Source organism: Macaca mulatta, chromosome 10, assembly GCF_049350105.2.
Source record: "Macaca mulatta isolate MMU2019108-1 chromosome 10, T2T-MMU8v2.0, whole genome shotgun sequence".
Classification (NCBI taxonomy): domain Eukaryota; kingdom Metazoa; phylum Chordata; class Mammalia; order Primates; family Cercopithecidae; genus Macaca; species Macaca mulatta.
The window spans coordinates 1,871,984-1,885,965 of NC_133415.1; positions in this window are offsets into that span (position 1 = coordinate 1,871,984).

Sequence of the window (13,982 nt, forward strand, 5' to 3'; positions counted from 1 at the left end):
ACAGCCACTCCCTGGGAGAGCACTGGCTGGGAGGAGGGCTCAGTGGTGTCGGTCAGGTGAGGCACGTGGGAGCCGGTGCAGCACGTGGAATCACAGAGGCCGTGCGTGACTCACAGAGCCGGAGAGGAGAGGGCAGTGTGGCTCACAGGGCAGGGGAGCTGGGAGTTGTCAGAGCCATCAGGACCCATTCAGTCAGGGCATGGGGACAGAGGGACTGTGGACCAAGGACTTTGCTGGGGCCTGGGGTGTTACCCAGGCTGTGGGGACAGAGGGACTGTGCGCCAAGGCTTTTGCTGGGGCCTGGGGCGATGTGTGAGCAGGCCGTCAGCTCCTGAGTTAACCAGGGCAGCGCGGGGCTAGCCTGTGAGGAGACATCATCCCACTGAAGGCCCAGTGAACACTCAGCAAGGACAGCCCTGTGCTGCCCACGGGACAGGAGTGGCCACAGCCACAGAGGGAAACACATTGTCATCAGCTGGTGAAGTAAGGGGTCCAAAGATCCCCTGACTCCTGGAGGTGTGTGCACGGCGACTCGCAGGTCTGAGCGGGAAGGCGTGTGCGGGGCTGGTCCTGGCAGCACCATCTGTGATAGCAGACGCTGGACACAACCTCAGTGTCCAGTGACCAGAAAATAAGCACAAACACATTGTGTGACTGCACCACGCAATGGTGCTCAGTAAACTCAGCTGTGTAGACGGATGTGGCCGGCACTCAGGGACTTGTGGCTGGGTGGAGAGAGGGGTGTGCAGTGTGCACACGGCTTAGACGGCATTCCCAGAATCAGACACCCGAAGCCAACGGCTTGGGGTGCACACATGTGTGCTGGGTGATTCCCTGCAGCTCCGGTTGCGGTTTGAGCGCTTCCCGGCTCTTCCCAGGACGACCTTCCGGGCCTCTGGGATGAGCTTGGCCCCAGAATCTGCTCCGTTCAGCTTCATCCAGGCCTTTGCCTCTGAAGATGAGTCTGAACCCCCTTCACACCACAGCCTGGCTGAGCACAGTCTTGGTGTCCTTGGCAGTTGTTCACCCCAGTGCTGGCCGTTTCCCTTCCAGGGCACTCCCTTCTGCCCGGATCCTGTGACAGTCCTTGATGTGACTCCGAGGCACTGCCGGAGGCTCCATTTCACAGCAGTCTTGGGCCCTGCCACACGGACTGCAGCCGCGGTCAGCTCGGTGTCCCGGACCCTTGGCACGGGTCATTGCTGTCCTGGCTGCAGGGAGATGAGCCCGCAGAAGGAAGTTTGGGAGAGTTTCATTTGCGCTGGTCACCCTGTGTGGGCAGCAGGTGCACGGGGCAGGCTGGCGACTTCCATGGTCTAGGGAGACACACTCACCCCACACGCTCCCTGGCTGATGGCCTCGCAGAGCCCAACCCCGCAGCTGTGCGCAAGCTGTCCTCTTGGTCACGTCCGTCGATCACCTTGCCCGATTCCGCTGTTCCGGTGAAAGAGGCTTCTAAATCTGGACGCCCTGGTACTAATTATAGCACAGATTGCGTGGGGAATTCGGCGGCCTGCACTGTGGCAATCCAGATTAAGCAATTAACCTTGATGTCACTGTAATTATTAAGATGCGTTAGCAAAATGAACTAATTTCCCCACAGGATGTTGAACCGAAATCAACTTCCACTCTCTTTAAGATGCCAAAATAGGAAATGTTAATGGAAAATTACTTGCGAATGTTTAATAAATCTCCCAGGCCCGTGGCTCCTTGTGAGTCTGGGTTGTGGCCCGGTTCTCAGGTGCTCACAGGTGAGGACCGCATGGCCGGGGCAGGCACCTGTGTGGGGACAGAGGGACTCCAGGTCCACACCCTGGAGTCCTGGAGGCCACACCCACGGACTCCAGGGGCCAGGAAGAGGATCCTTCAGTGACCTGCCTGGGAGCCTGGAAGCTTCCACGGGGCAGGAGGGTGCGTTCTGCAAACTGTATTGTGAGATCATGAGGGTGGTTTCTTCCCGGCTCCGTGCAGGCCCAGAGGCTCCTGTGCTCCGTCCGCACCTTCCTGGCTTCCCTCCCACAGGCTCGAGGGCAAGAGTGTGCACCATGCGGACACCATGTCCACCCACTGGCCGTGGGTACTCGGGTGTCTGGAGAGCATCTCGCGTGCCCCGAGAGCCATCACTCGCCGGTTTTCTCTCCAAAGGTTCGTGATGATGCCGTGACTGAACTTAGAGACTTTCTTCTATCTGCACAAAATGCTTGGAGGTTTTCTGTCCCCTTCACTTCACTCCTGGAAAGGACAAGGCTCAGGCCAATCTGTGGGTGTCTCTCTTCTTCTGAAGCCAAGAGCCACTTTTGGGTTTTTTTGTTTGTTTGTTTCTTTGTTTGGATGGAGTTTTGCTTTGTTGCCCAGGCTGGAGTGTAGTGGCGCAATCTCGGCTCACTGCAACCTCCGCCTCCCGGGTTCAAGCGATTCTCCTGCCTCAGCCTCCTGAGTAGCTGGGATTACAGGCGCCCGCCACCATGCCCGGCTAATTTTTGTATTTGTTTGTAGAGATGGGGTCTCCTTATGTTGCCCAGGCCGGTCTTTAACTTCTGGGCTCAAGCAATCTGCCCGCCTCGGCCTCCCAAAGTGCTAGGATTACAGGTGTGAGCCACCACACCAGGTCAAGAGCCACTTTCTAAAGTAACCTTTGGACATGCTGCTCCCCCTCTCCCAGGCCCTGGGTCCCCTCCCAGCTCCTGGGGCTCCTCCACCTTACAGGGCTCTCCCAAGGGGGCCTGGCCTGCCCACCCCACTCTCTGCATGGACGGGCAGAGGCTCTCTCCCTGCCCACTCTGGGCCTTGCTGACACCCAGGACTCGCCTCCATGTCCCAGGTGAGCCTGGCCTCTCTCTCTGGCCTTCAGAATCACACACTAGCAGGTCCCAAGCTAGCGGCACGGAGCTCTTCCTTCGGTCTCAACACCACTCACCCTTCTCAGCAGAAGACACAGCACATCCTGCCCCTGCTCCTCCCACAGGGCTCCAGAGAGAGCTTCCCCATGATCCACGCACACACCGGTGCCCACGGGTCCACACCGCCAGGTGACAGCATGCTGGGTGCAGTGTCTGCTCGCTCTGCCTCCTGCCTCAGGACCTGGGCCCCCCAGACACCCAACTGCTCCCTTCCGGAGGCTCAGAAACCAACAAAGGAAGGGACAACTTTCCCGAGGCTGTGGGGCACACAGGCTTTGGGCGTAGCTTCTGCCCCTCCTCCTGCCCAAGTGTCCACACAGCTTCCTGTGCTGCTGCAAAATGCTCCTCCCTCAATCTCACACCCCTCCCTGCTCCACTCCACGGTGCCAGCATTAGGTAGTGCAGTCAGCCCTCTGTATCCGTGGGTTCCATATCCGTGGATTCCACCAACTGAGGATAGAAAATATGAGGAAAAACTGACTGGGCACGGTGTGGCTCATTCCTGTAATCCTGGCACTTTGGGAGGCCGAGGTGAGCGGATCACAAGGTCAGGAGTTCGAGACCAGCCTGGCCACCACGGTGAAACCCCATCTCTACTAAATATACAAAAATTAGCTGGGCGTGGTGGTGGGCGCCTGTGGTCCCAGCTACTCGGGAGGCTGAGGAAAGAGAATTGCTTAAACCCGGAGGCAGAGGTTGCAGTGAGCCGAGATTGCACCACTGCATTCCATCCTGGGGGACAGAGAGGGGCTCCATCTCAAAAAAAAAAAAAAAAAAAAGAAAAGAAAATATTAGGAAAAACAATTCCACAAAGTTCCCCAAAGCACAACTTGAATTTGCCTCAGCAAGTTCTATGTGGAATTCTTGCAGATATATAATGTGTGGGCATCGTAGAGACGGTGTAAGTATTCGGACACGTGTGTGGATTATCACAAACACCACACTGTTTCCTATCAGGAGCTTGAGCATCTGTGGATTTTGGTATCTGCAGGGGTCCTGAAAGCAATTCCCCAAGGAACCCAAAGGACAAATGTAATCATCTCTGTGTCCCCAACAGTCCCAGCCCTGGAAACTTTTCACTGAGCAGCTCTGTGGCCAAAGGCTGGGGACTACTCTCTGTGCCCTCCTGGGTCATGGACATCGGGGCTGGTGGCCAGTGTGTTGGTCTCCCTCACAGCGATGGGACCCTGGGTCATGGACATCAGGGCTGGTGGCCAGTGTGTTGGTCTCCCTCACAGCGATGGGACCCTGGGTCATGGACGTCAGGGCTGGTGGCCAGTGCGTTGGTCTCCCTCACAGCGATGGGACCCTGGGTCATGGACGTCGGGGCTGGTGGCCAGTGCGTTGGTCTCCCTCACAGCGATGGGCCCCTGGGTCATGGACGTCGGGGCTGGTGGCCAGTGCGTTGGTCTCCCTCACAGCGATGGGCCCCTGGGTCATGGACGTCGGGGCTGGTGGCCAGTGCGTTGGTCTCCCTCACAGCGATGGGACCCTGGGTCATGGACGTCGGGGCTGGTGGCCAGTGCGTTGGTCTCCCTCACAGCGATGGGACCCTGGGTCATGGACGTCGGGGCTGGTGGCCAGTGTGTTGGTCTCCCTCACAGCGATGGGACCCTGGGTCATGGACGTCGGGGCTGGTGGCCAGTGTGTTGGTCTCCCTCACAGCGATGGGACCCTGGGTCATGGACGTCGGGGCTGGTGGCCAGTGTGTTGGTCTCCCTCACAGCGATGGGACCCTGGGTCATGGACGTCGGGGCTGGTGGCCAGTGTGTTGGTCTCCCTCACAGCGATGGGACCCTGGGTCATGGACGTCGGGGCTGGTGGCCAGTGTGTTGGTCTCCCTCACAGCGATGGGACCCTGGGTCATGGACGTCGGGGCTGGTGGCCAGTGTGTTGGTCTCCCTCACAGCGATGGGCCCCTGGGTCATGGACGTCGGGGCTGGTGGCCAGTGTGTTGGTCTCCCTCACAGCGATGGGCCCCTGGGTCATGGACATCGGGGCTGGTGGCCAGTGTGTTGGTCTCCCTCACAGCGATGGGACCCTGGGTCATGGACGTCAGGGCTGGTGGTCAGTGTGTTGGTCTCCCTCACAGCGATGGGACCCGAACCCCTGCCTCCTTTAGAACCTGAGGTGCTGTGGGACTGACAAAGGTCTTCCTGCTGCAGGCTGTGCCCTGCTACCCCCAGGTCAGGAGTGGAGACCCGAGGGGCCTTGAACCAAAGGCTCCAATGAGGCCTGTAGGGACCTCATGGCTTCAGAGTGGGAGACTGTGCCAGGGGAGACAGGGAGCCCCTGGATGTCCCCAGACACCCGGAGTTCAACCACTGGGGTCAGAACGTGTACCATGCAAAATGTGGGGTCTGCAGATGGGCAGATGCTGGGGGGCCTGAACAGGCTGGGATGCAGCCACACCGGGTGGCACTTCTTCAGGGCTGGGGTCCTGGCTTCCGGATGCTCCCGATGCCATGCATTCTGCCCGGGTGGGGTGAGAAGCTTCCTGTCTTTACGTGCGCCGTGAATCCATCTTTGAAACTGTGAAGTGAAAAATCATGAAATGAAAAAAATTTCCATTAATTTTAATAGGAAAAACAGGACTCCTTGTATTTCAACCCAAGGTCTCGAAACAATTTTGAAAGATTAAAAAAAAAAAAATCACTCTAACACTCAAACCAAGTTTATACAGAACATGTCTAATAAACAGTGATGTGAAGGCAAATCAATGTTTGTGGCTACAGAGACTTGAGGTGGTGCAGAGGGGAGAGGCCTGGGCCTCAGCGTTCTCTGCTGGCTGTTTTCCTCGAAGTTTATTAATATTTTGGGGGCCCTTGATCATGCTGCACTCAAACTGCCTTAGAGATAAAGTTATAGCTCAGAAATACAGACATTTCCCAAAACATGGCACCATCGCCCACACACAGGCTCATCCCAGGAAACGCTTTGACCTCGGCTCCCTTGCAGGGTCAGATTTCGTGATGGATGCTGAAGGCATGACCAGGTTGGGCTGCAACCACTCGTCCAGCTCCTGCAGTTGGAGGACGGGTGCTGGGAGGCCATGGATGGGACACGGGGGATTCTGGACACAGCTGGTGGGTGGTCTCTGGCCTCAGGTGGGCTCATGCCCTGGAGCCTCCTTCCCTCCAGGCACACTTCGTGCAAATCACCATCTCTGTCTGCCCCCGTTTCCCCCTCTGAACGGCACAGACGATGGAGCCTCCCTGCCACAGTGTGAAAGATTCATGGTCCGTGGGTGTAAGGCCAGGGCAGTGATGGACGCTCCCGCTCCAACTCCTGCACCTCTCCAGTGCCCACTTCTGCCAACACAGACCTTTCTTCATGTATCACAGTGGCTCAGCTTTCTGGTAAAAAAAAATGCTATTTTAACTACATTTAATCCACTGCCATTGAGGCGTATGCTTTAAGAAGTCTGGAGGCCCCTAATACTTAAGAATTAGGGAGCACACACCATTGGACCTCGATGAAGAGCCCAGGCCCTGGATGCTGGGGACGTGTTGCTCTGTGAACACATCTAGGCTCGGGGTTTCCAGCTGGAGCAGACCCTCTGTGGCCACCTTGGTGCACATTTGCTGTGGTCCAGGGAGCCCACCTCCAGCTCCTTGCACATGACATCGGTCATGTTGCCAGAGTGGCCCCAAGGGAGTACAGCCAACCTGAGTGGAGGCTGGAATAGGAGTTGGCCAGGAGGATGCCCCAAAGGCTTGGAGCCTGCAGAATTATATTTTCAACGTGTTAGTCAGGGCTCTCCAGAGAAACAGAACCAACTGAATGTGTGGATGAACAGATGCATCGATAGCTGGTAGATCTACCCATTCAACCATCTACTCATTCATTCACCCATCTACTGAACCACACAGATCCACTCACCCACCCATCTATCCATCTACCTACTTATCCATCCATCCATCCATCCATCCATCCATCCATCCATCCATCCATCCATCGTTCCATCCTTCCATCCATCCACCCATTCATCTATCTATCCATCCATCCATCCATCCACCCACCCATTCATCCATCCATCCTCCCATCATCCATCCATCCATCCATCCTTCCATCCATCCACCCACCCACCCATTCACCCATCCATCCATCCACCCACCCATTCATCCATCCTCCCATCCATCCATCATCCATCCATCCATCCATCCATCCACCCACTCACCCACCCATTCACCCATCCATTCATCCACCCACCCATTCATTCATCCATCCATCTATCCATCATCCATCCATCCACCCACCCACCCATTCACCCATACATCTACCCACCTATTCACCCATCCATCCATCCACCCACCCATTCATCCATCCATCCTCCCATCCATCCATCCATCCACCCACCAACCTACCCACCCATTCACCCATCCATCCACCCACCCACCCATTCACCCATCTGTCCATCATCCATCCATCCATTTATCCATCCATCCATCCATCCACCATTTATCCATCCATCCATCCACCTACCCATTCACTAACCCATCCATCCATCCATCCATCCACCCACCCACCCATTCAACCATCCATCCATCCATCCTTCCATCCATCTATGTATATTTATGTATTTTAAGGAATTTCCTCATGCAGTTGTGGAATCTGACATCTGCAAGGCAGGTGGCAGCCTGGAGACCTAAGGCGAGCTGCAGTTGGAGTCCCAGGGCCTCTGCTGGCAGAATTTCTTCTTGCTTGGGGAGGTCCATCTTGGTTTTCTTAAGACCTTCAACTGATTGAGTGAGGCCCACCTACATTTTGGAGAATCACCTGCTTCCCCAAAGTTCACTGACTGAAATTATAATCTCAGCCTCCCGGAAACATGAGAACCAGAATTAACACCTGACCAAATATCTGGGCACCGTGGCCCAGCCAAGTTGACACAATTACCCATCACACTGCCGATGCCAGGAAAGGGAAGGAAAAGCTTTTCCCTGTGGGCTGGTGACCTGGGGTCCTGGGCTGGGACAGCTCAACAGGAAGTAAATCTCCCTCTCCAGAGACGGCTCCTCCTGTGTCTGTCTCCAGGTGTCCTGATGTAACATGTCTTTTAAAATGAGGATTTGTTCATGATTTTTTTTTCTTAACCGATAAAATGAATTAAATAGAATGCATAGTTTAAATGTTCAGTTCTTTAGTTATGAGTAAGATTGAATATCTTTCCATCCCTTATCAGCCATTTGTATTTCTTTTATACTTTGTTGCCTATTCATATTGCTTTCCCAGTTTTCATGGGCACAACATTATTTAATAAATACATTTTTAAAATTAATAATTAAAAATGACTTCCATTCCCCACTCCCCAAGTAAGGCTGTACACTAAAGAAAAAGTGAAAAATTGCAGAAAATCAGCACATGCTTTTGGCTGTAGCTGTTGGAGTCTGATTTTCGGTGGTTTGTGCCACTAGGGTATTTATTGTCTTCTTGGTGGGATTTTCAGGGATGGGTGGTCCCAGCATTGGTTGGGGGCTCAAAGATGCCACTGGGACACAGACTGTGCCCCTCCTGTGTGACTGCGCTCAGCTTGCGGCCTGAGTCCTGCCCCACTCACCTCTGGGCATTCATCCCTACATGACAGCAGTGCCCAGCGCAGGAAGGGCCGGCGGTGGGGAACAGGCCTGAAATGTCTTTGATCCTCCTGGCCTGAGTTTCATCTGGGATGACCCAGGGAGGTTCCAGAATGCTCTCTTGGGTCTCCAAGAACAGCCACCGGGGCTACAATTCCGGATCAATCGTGAAACAGGCCTCCATCGGAAGGCCTGGCGCCTCTGATTCACACGGGCTCCCCTGTTCCCCTGACCTAAGCCACGTGCCTTGGGGTCCCCGGTGGAGCTTGTCCTCAGGGTTAGGCTTATGTGGGAGGTGGACTGTGAACCTTTGCACCTGTGAAAACATCCGCCTGCTGCATCGGGCGCACTCCAGGGCCCTGCAGTTTGCGTTTCTAAGTCCCTTCCCGTCGAGGTCCGCACCATCCACCCTCCTGCTTTCGCATCAAGGAGGCTTTCCGGGAACTGGCGGCTCCGTGGCGGGTCTTGGGCCAGAGCCTGGGGTGTGTGAAGTTCTGAGTCACTTTTCCTTTGCCACCAGCAGCTGAAGAAAGAGCAGTCCCGACCGTTCAGATCCGAGAACCCACGTCCGTGTTGGCTGCTCAGCTCCTGGAGTCTGTGGGAAAGGGTTAACAAGCTCAAGTAGTGGGTTTTGAAATCACCCTCATCACAGTAAGTGGCAGTGAACTGCAGGTGTTACTGCACTCGCTGTGGATGCCTGCGGGACGCGGAGGGAAGGGGTCCGCTCATTGCGGCTTCCACAGACGCTTGGGTGAGGCGGGCAGGCAGGAGGGTGGCCTGTGAGGTGTGAGGGGAGGAGGCCTCTGCTGTGGGAAGTCCTCCTGGTCACAGGGCTCAAGTGCTTGCAGGAAGCCAGAGGCTGGCGGTGGGGGTGGTGGCCATGGGGGTGTGGGGCAGTCAGGCCAAGCAGAACCTGGAATTCCTGCCTTTAATGCCCTTATTCCCCATTGTCAAGATGTCATTCCAAGGCCTGCAACACCACCATGCCGGGGCTTCCCAAAGGCGGCCAGGAGGGGAACCCGGGGCTCACATGTGCATTTGGAGGACGCTCTTGGAGAAGCAGGGAGACAGACCTCGCGGCCCACGTACCTCGCAGAGAGAGGTTTGGCCGCCCTGCCTCTGCTCGGGGCCTCACGGTTGCACTGAGCCAAGCCCAGTTTTCAGCAGCCACCAGGAGAGAGGATCAGTCCGCGCTGCTCCCCAGAGTCAGGGGTGGCTCGGCCGGGCGCGCGAGTGAGCGGTCCCTTGTGGGAGCTTAGGGAATGCAGGGGATGTGGCCCCGGGTGTGCTCAGTGAGCACCTGGCGTCCCCGACTCCCCTGGGAAAATTGCACGACAGGGGTTGGGGCGTAGCCAGAGAGGAGGTTTTCAAACAGCATCTCCCAGAAACATGGTGGTGTGGGGAGCCCTGAGCGGCTGCATGGGGGACCTGGGGGTTAAGGGGCAGGGCTGGGTGCCTCGTCCCCTGCAGAGCAGCCCTGGAGGGATGCCTCGTTGGGGCTGCGACGCCACTTCCTACACCGAACACGTTTCTGCCGCTCTCTAAGGACGGAGTCTGAGGCCCTCCTGCTGTCTCTCCAGGACCCTGGGGAACTCGGGCCTCTGAGGCTGACTCCTGGCCCCTGCCTGCTCTGCCTGCTCTGAGCCGGGCCGCCGGGGCAGGTGCACAGCACGCGTTTGCGTTCACGCTGTTCCTGCGCGTCGGAAGCCTCCAGCCCACAGTCCCGGCAGATCGTCCTGGGTGGGCCTCACCTAATCAGGTGAAAACACTTACAAGCAGGGAGGGCCCTGGAGATGCTTCCTTCCCTTGCCAGCCTGGAAGAGGCCGACAGCCGTGCCGTGGGGAGGGAGGGCCCGGAAGCCAGGGCCTTGGTCCTGTAGCCACAAGGAACCAAATTCTGCCAATGCCCCGAGTGAGTTTCAGAGGAGACCCCAAGCTTTAGATGCAGCCCCAGCCCCGGCAGACACCTGGATTTCAGCCTGGTGAGACCTGCACGGCCCCCCGTGGTGATCTGTGCAGGTGAGCGCCCACCGGCCTGCACCTACCACACCAGCTAAGTCAGGGCCTGAGCCCTACATGTTGGGGGTCACAGAAAACTTCAGGGAGGAAAACCCGGAAGCAAAACTAACTTACACTCCAGGGGAGGATGGGAGCACTCAGGCCGGGGAGACTCAGGACCCATGGGGCGTTCAGAGGGCAGTGGGTGGAGAGGCCCGCAGGGCTGGCATGGGGAGCTGCCAGGAACCAGGTCCCATAGGCTCTAAGAGTCAGCGTCTCCCAGGAGTTCAGGCTTTGGCTGACACGTGATTGGTTTTGAGCACAGAAGGCTGTGCTCACTGGCATGGAGAGCTGAACTCTCCGGGTCCACCACGGCCTGAGTCAGAGCTGAGGTGCAGGAGGAGCGAGGCCTCAGGATGCTGTTCTGTAGGGGAAGGCAGCCCGAAGGTGAGGGCTGGAAACTGTGGCTCCTGGACGTTGCTTCTTCGAAGCCCAGAAGAGTCTGAAGCACCCTCAGCAGGAGACGAACGTCCTCTGCCCAGAGGAGAAATTCCTTGGCCGTGGCCCATGCAGCGACCTCTCTTCAAGGCCACGCGGAGGGAAGTGGCTGCAGGGGGTTGCTGCATCTTGCTGACAGCGCTGATGTAGATGACTGGACTCCCGGCAGGCTGGCACGGAAGCAGATGGCGTCGACAGCCGGGCCCTGGGAAGGACTCCGATGCCTGTGGCACAAAACCCTCGAGAAGGGCAGAGGTGCAGGGTTGAGGAGACATGGTGCCCAGAGCTCTCCTGTCCGCTGGGAGTCTGCCCTGGGCCTGGGACAGGGTTAAGGGGACATGGTGCCCAGAGCTCTCCTGTCCGCTGGGAGTCTGCCCTGGGCCTGGGACAGGGTTGAGGGGACATGGTGCCCAGAGCTCTCCTGTCCGCTGGGAGTCTGCCCTGGGCCTGGGACAGGGTTGAGGGGACATGGTGCCCAGAGCTCTCCTGTCCGCTGGGCGTCTGCCCTGGGCCCGGACATGCTGCGGTGTGCTTTGCGGCTGAGGCTGTTGGAATCTGAACACAGATGAGAGTTGGGCGGCACCGTCTGGCCCCACTGCTGCAGAGAGTGCTGGGTCCACTGTGCTGGGGAAGGAGGGGCCTCCAGCCATTGAGGGGAACAGACAGGAGGGTGCAGACTCAGAGGTGGGTGTGTGCAACCTGACTAGCATGAGGGCCATAGGCAGGCCAAGGAAGCATCCCTTCACCATCCCAACGGGTCAGGAGGCTGCCGGTACAACCCAGGACGCAGTGGTGATGTCAACCAGACTGCTGCCCAGATGGGGAGGAAGTGGCCTGAGCGTTGGAGAGGGAGATGCATCAGGACTGGGTGGCTGGTGAGATGTGGCTGACAGAGCAAGGGGTGTGGGAAGATGGCTCGTGAGCTTCCGGTCCCATGGTGGAAACAGGCAGCTCTGTGCCAAACCCTTCAGCTCTCCACGGCTTCAGCCTTTGTCCATCCTTGGGCACCGGCCAAGGATCAGGCGTGGAGTGACGCTGGCTGTCGGTGTCCATGATGTCGCTGTCACTGTGTCCGTGATCTGGCAGAGCTCGCCAGCACACGGCCTCCCCGTCCTGGGGACTGAATTATTGCAATGGGCTTGTCTAGTTTAGTAGAAATAGAAAAGAAAATCCCGTAAAATCCTACCTACAGTTCCAATTGCTCCGTGTCCAGCTAGCTGCAGGCATCCTTGGGGAAAGGTAAAACCAGCTAAGGGTGCTGTGGGCTGCTACTCTTATGACATATTGAAATGCATTTTAAAATTTACTATTACAAATTGTCGACCGAGCACCGTGGCTCATGTGTGTAATCCTAGCATTTTAGGAGGCCGAGGCAGGTGGATCATTTGAGGTCAGGAGTTTGAGACCAGCCTGACCAACATGGTGAAACTCCATCTCTACTAAAAATGCAAAAAAATTAGCTGGGCCTGGTGGCGCATGCCTGTTGTTCCAGCTACTTGGGAAGCTGAGGCAGGAGAATAGCTTGAACCCGGGAGGCAGAGGTTGCAGTGAGCTGAGATTGCACCACTGGACTCCAGTCTGGGCAATAGAGCGAGGCTCTATCTTAAAAACAACAACAACAAAATAGTATGAATCTTTTTTAGCCAACCCCAAACGGGTGGCCTGCAAAGGCTCTGCATGCCTGGAAATGGGCGTGAGTGCTGAATGATTAACACCTGCTGCCTCCTACGGCACAGGGGCTTGGGAGGTGAGGAGAGTTCAACAAAGCCCTGGGAACATGGTGCCAGGCATACGAAGCTCAGAGGTGGTGTGGCTGTAAGGACTGAGGCCGAGTCTGCGAGTTCACTGGTGAGGGGCACCTGTGGCTGCACAGTTCCTTTTCTTTGGGAAGAATAAGGACAGAGAACAATGGAATGAGATGAGCATGTCACACACATGCATTTCCCGGCTCCTACTCCACCGTGAGCTGCTGGAGGGGCTGGTTCTCAGGCTGTTTATTCCTGGTAATAGAGCTTGGGCACTGGTATGCATTCAACCCATTATGGGCACTGGCTCAGGCTTTATATGCCTTGTGTGGCTGCAGCCCCGGGAAGCAGGGCTTACCATTATTGCCTGATAAGGAGACGGGGACCTGGAGCAACAGACCGGCCTGCCCAGGCCTGGCTACTGCAGAGGGCGGGGCTATGACCAGCCTGGGGTATCGGCACCAGTGACCCTGTGCTCAGGGCTTCTCCCCACATCTGTTATCCCTCATGAGCGGCCCTGGGCCACACTGCTCGTGGGACGTGGGTGGTGCCTCCACAACTAGCTTGTCCGAGTTTGAAAACACACAGATGCCGATGTGCATTTTCACTTCTGCAAAAACTGCTTTATTGCTCCATGTCTCCCCCAAACAACTGGCTGGAGTGCTCAGGGAGGGGCGGCGGCCCTCTGTGTGCGGTGTGTCTGACGACGCACACGGTGACTCAGGAGTCACCGCCCAGCAGTGGGACGTGGGGTCCTGGGAGCTGCTTACAGGGCTGGGTTTGCACCAAAGGAAAAAAGACACAGGGAGGCCTTTGCATGTAGCACACTCACATGCCCGCATGCAGGTGCGGCTGTGCACCAGGGCCCCTGGGAGTGGCCTCTGCATGTGCTGCTGGTCGGGAGGCACTGGGGGCTCCTCTGAACTTGGTCCTCTGCCTCGGCTGGGTGGCCTCACTCACCCTGGTGCCTACCACACAGCAGGTGCCTCAGGAGGGGCTGGGGGCCATAAGGGCGAAATGCTAGCCAGCAGCACACTCCTGGCTCCTCCACCGAGGGTTTCATTCATAATGAGTTCTGGCCACACCACCTGCTCGCCGTGTGTCTCTGCGGCACTGGGAATCCAGGGCAGTTTTACAATCCCAATTTATTAGCTTGCCATGCGTCACTTTTGACCTCAGGAGCTTATTTTTTTAATTGAAACTTTAAATAATTTCTTAGAGCTTAAATCAAAGGAGAATATAGTCCATAAAATTTAAGGAAGAAG